Here is a 4989-nt window from a genome sequence, read left to right on the forward strand (position 1 = left end):
CCTGCTGTCTTTATGCAGAATAGAGGCCTTGGGGATGTGTCTCTCCACCACCGTGGGCCTGCTGTCTTTATGCAGAATAGAGGCCTTGGGGATGTGTCTCTCCACCACCGTGGGCCTGCTGTCTTTATGCAGAATAGAGGCCTTGGGGATGTGTCTCCCACAGCACCGTGGGCCTGCTGTCTTTATGCAGAATAGAGGCCTTGGGGATGTGTCTCTCCACCACCGTGGGCCTGCTGTCTTTATGCAGAATAGAGGCCTTGGGGATGTGTCTCCCCCAGCACCGTGGGCCTGCTGTCTTTATGCAGAATAGAGGCCTTGGGGATGTGTCTCCCACCACCGTGGGTCTGCTGTCTTTATGCAGAATAGAGGCCTTGGGGATGTGTCTCCCCCAGCACCGTGGGCCTGCTGTCTTTATTACAGAATAGAGGCCTTGGGGATGTGTGTCCCCCAGTACCGTGGGCCTGCTGTCTTTATGCAGAATAGAGGCCTTGGGGATGTGTGTCCCCCACCACCGTGGGCCTGCTGTCTTTATTACAGAATAGAGGCCTTGGGGATGTGTCTCCCCCAGTACCGTGGGCCTGCTGTCTTTATGCAGAATAGAGGCCTTGGGGATGTGTCTCTCCACCACCGGGGCCTGCTGTCTTTATGCAGAATAGAGGCCTTGGGGATGTGTCTCTCCACCACCGTGGGCCTGCTGTCTTTATGCAGAATAGAGGACTTGGGGATGTGTCTCTCCACCACCGTGGGCCTGCTGTCTTTATGCAGAATAGAGGCCTTGGGGATGTGTCTAACCCACCACCGTGGGCCTGCTGTCTTTATGCAGAATAGAGGCCTTGGGGATGTGTCTCCCACCACCGTGGGCCTGCTGTCTTTATGCAGAATAGAGGCCTTGGGGATGTGTCTCCCCCACCACCGTGGGCCTGCTGTCTTTATGCAGAATAGAGGCCTTGGGGATGTGTCTCCCCCACAACCGTGGGCCTGCTGTCTTTATGCAGAATAGAGGCCTTGGGGATGTGTGTCCCCCAGTACCGTGGGCCTGCTGTCTTTATGCAGAATAGAGGCCTTGGGGATGTGTGTCCCCCACCACCGTGGGCCTGCTGTCTTTATTACAGAATAGAGGCCTTGGGGATGTGTCTCCCCCAGTACCGTGGGCCTGCTGTCTTTATGCAGAATAGAGGCCTTGGGGATGTGTCTCTCCACCACCGGGGCCTGCTGTCTTTATGCAGAATAGAGGCCTTGGGGATGTGTCTCTCCACCACCGTGGGCCTGCTGTCTTTATGCAGAATAGAGGCCTTGGGGATGTGTCTCTCCACCACCGTGGGCCTGCTGTCTTTATGCAGAATAGAGGCCTTGGGGATGTGTCTCCCCCACCACCGTGGGCCTGCTGTCTTTATGCAGAATAGAGGCCTTGGGGATGTGTCTCCCACCACCGTGGGCCTGCTGTCTTTATGCAGAATAGAGGCCTTGGGGATGTGTCTCCCCACCACCGTGGGCCTGCTGTCTTTATGCAGAATAGAGGCCTTGGGGATGTGTCTCCCCCACCACCGTGGGCCTGCTGTCTTTATGCAGAATAGAGGCCTTGGGGATGTGTCTCCCCCAGCACCGTGGGCCTGCTGTCTTTATGCAGAATAGAGGCCTTGGGGATGTGTCTCCCCCACCACCGTGGGCCTGCTGTCTTTATGCAGAATAGAGGCCTTGGGGATGTGTCTCCCACCACCGTGGGCCTGCTGTCTTTATGCAGAATAGAGGCCTTGGGGATGTGTCTCCCCACCACCGTGGGCCTGCTGTCTTTATGCAGAATAGAGGCCTTGGGGATGTGTCTCCCACCACCCTGGGCCTGCTGTCTTTATGCAGAATAGAGGCCTTGGGGATGTGTCTCTCCACCACCGGGGCCTGCTGTCTTTATGCAGAATAGAGGCCTTGGGGATGTGTCTCTCCACCACCGTGGGCCTGCTGTCTTTATGCAGAATAGAGGCCTTGGAGATGTGTCTCCCCCAGCACCGTGGGCCTGCTGTCTTTATGCAGAATAGAGGCCTTGGGGATGTGTCTCCCCCACCACCGTGGGCCTGCTGTCTTTATGCAGAATAGAGGCCTTGGGGATGTGTCTCCCCCACCACCGTGGGCCTGCTGTCTTTATGCAGAATAGAGGCCTTGGGGATGTGTCTCTCCACCACCGTGGGCCTGCTGTCTTTATGCAGAATAGAGGCCTTGGGATGTGTCTCTCCACCACCGTGGGCCTGCTGTCTTTATGCAGAATAGAGGCCTTGGGGATGTGTCTCTCCACCACCGTGTGCCTGCTGTCTTTATGCAGAATAGAGGCCTTGGGGATGTGTCTCCCCCACCACCGTGGGCCTGCTGTCTTTATGCAGAATAGAGGCCTTGGGGATGTGTCTCCCCACCACCGTGGACCTGCTGTCTTTATGCAGAATAGAGGCCTTGGGGATGTGTCTCCCCACCACCGTGGGCCTGCTGTCTTTATGCAGAATAGAGGCCTTGGGGATGTGTCTCCCACCACCCTGGGCCTGCTGTCTTTATGCAGAATAGAGGCCTTGGGGATGTGTCTCTCCACCACCGGGGCCTGCTGTCTTTATGCAGAATAGAGGCCTTGGGGATGTGTCTCTCCACCACCGTGGGCCTGCTGTCTTTATGCAGAATAGAGGCCTTGGGGATGTGTCTCCCCCAGCACCGTGGGCCTGCTGTCTTTATGCAGAATAGAGGCCTTGGGGATGTGTCTCCCCCACCACCGTGGGCCTGCTGTCTTTATGCAGAATAGAGGCCTTGGGGATGTGTCTCCCCACCACCGTGGGCCTGCTGTCTTTATGCAGAATAGAGGCCTTGGGTATGTGTCTCTCCACCACCGTGGGCCTGCTGTCTTTATGCAGAATAGAGGCCTTGGGATGTGTCTCTCCACCACCGTGGGCCTGCTGTCTTTATGCAGAATAGAGGCCTTGGGGATGTGTCTCTCCACCACCGTGTGCCTGCTGTCTTTATGCAGAATAGAGGCCTTGGGGATGTGTCTCCCCCACCACCGTGGGCCTGCTGTCTTTATGCAGAATAGAGGCCTTGGGGATGTGTCTCCCCACCACCGTGGGCCTGCTGTCTTTATGCAGAATAGAGGCCTTGGGGATGTGTCTCTCCACCACCGTGGGCCTGCTGTCTTTATGCAGAATAGAGGCCTTGGGATGTGTCTCTCCACCACCGTGGGCCTGCTGTCTTTATGCAGAATAGAGGCCTTGGGGATGTGTCTCCCCCACCACCGTGGGCCTGCTGTCTTTATGCAGAATAGAGGCCTTGGGGATGTGTCTCCCCCACAACCGTGGGCCTGCTGTCTTTATGCAGAATAGAGGCCTTGGGGATGTGTGTCCCCCAGTACCGTGGGTCTGCTGTCTTTATGCAGAATAGAGGCCTTGGGGATGTGTGTCCCCCACCACCGTGGGCCTGCTGTCTTTATTACAGAATAGAGGCCTTGGGGATGTGTCTCCCCCAGTACCGTGGGCCTGCTGTCTTTATGCAGAATAGAGGCCTTGGGGATGTGTCTCTCCACCACCGGGGCCTGCTGTCTTTATGCAGAATAGAGGCCTTGGGGATGTGTCTCTCCACCACCGTGGGCCTGCTGTCTTTATGCAGAATAGAGGCCTTGGGGATGTGTCTCTCCACCACCGTGGGCCTGCTGTCTTTATGCAGAATAGAGGCCTTGGGGATGTGTCTCCCCCACCACCGTGGGCCTGCTGTCTTTATGCAGAATAGAGGCCTTGGGGATGTGTCTCCCACCACCGTGGGCCTGCTGTCTTTATGCAGAATAGAGGCCTTGGGGATGTGTCTCCCCACCACCGTGGGCCTGCTGTCTTTATGCAGAATAGAGGCCTTGGGCATGTGTCTCCCCCACCACCGTGGGCCTGCAGTCTTTATGCAGAATAGAGGCCTTGGGGATGTATCTCTCCACCACCGTGTGCCTGCTGTCTTTATGCAGAATAGAGGCCTTGGGGATGTGTCTCCCCCACCACCGGGGCCTGCTGTCTTTATGCAGAATAGAGGCCTTGGGGATGTGTCTCTCCACCACCGTGGGCCTGCTGTCTTTATGCAGAATAGAGGCCTTGGGGATGTGTCTCCCCACCACCGTGGGCCTGCTGTCTTTATGCAGAATAGAGGCCTTGGGGATGTGTCTCCCACCACCGTGGGTCTGCTGTCTTTATGCAGAATAGAGGCCTTGGGGATGTGTCTCTCCACCTCCGTGGGCCTGCTGTCTTTATGCAGAATAGAGGCCTTGGGGATGTGTCTCCCACAGCACCGTGGGCCTGCTGTCTTTATGCAGAATAGAGGCCTTGGAGATGTGTCTCCCCCAGCACCGTGGGCCTGCTGTCTTTATGCAGAATAGAGGCCTTGGGGATGTGTCTCCCCCACCACCGTGGGCCTGCTGTCTTTATGCAGAATAGAGGCCTTGGGGATGTGTCTCCCCCACCACCGTGGGCCTGCTGTCTTTATGCAGAATAGAGGCCTTGGGGATGTGTCTCTCCACCACCGTGGGCCTGCTGTCTTTATGCAGAATAGAGGCCTTGGGATGTGTCTCTCCACCACCGTGGGCCTGCTGTCTTTATGCAGAATAGAGGCCTTGGGGATGTGTCTCTCCACCACCGTGTGCCTGCTGTCTTTATGCAGAATAGAGGCCTTGGGGATGTGTCTCCCCCACCACCGTGGGCCTGCTGTCTTTATGCAGAATAGAGGCCTTGGGGATGTGTCTCCCCACCACCGTGGGCCTGCTGTCTTTATGCAGAATAGAGGCCTTGGGGATGTGTCTCCCCACCACCGTGGGCCTGCTGTCTTTATGCAGAATAGAGGCCTTGGGGATGTGTCTCCCACCACCCTGGGCCTGCTGTCTTTATGCAGAATAGAGGCCTTGGGGATGTGTCTCTCCACCACCGGGGCCTGCTGTCTTTATGCAGAATAGAGGCCTTGGGGATGTGTCTCTCCACCACCGTGGGCCTGCTGTCT

This window comes from Coregonus clupeaformis, unplaced genomic scaffold (assembly GCF_020615455.1).
Source record: "Coregonus clupeaformis isolate EN_2021a unplaced genomic scaffold, ASM2061545v1 scaf0791, whole genome shotgun sequence".
Lineage (NCBI taxonomy): Eukaryota > Metazoa > Chordata > Actinopteri > Salmoniformes > Salmonidae > Coregonus > Coregonus clupeaformis.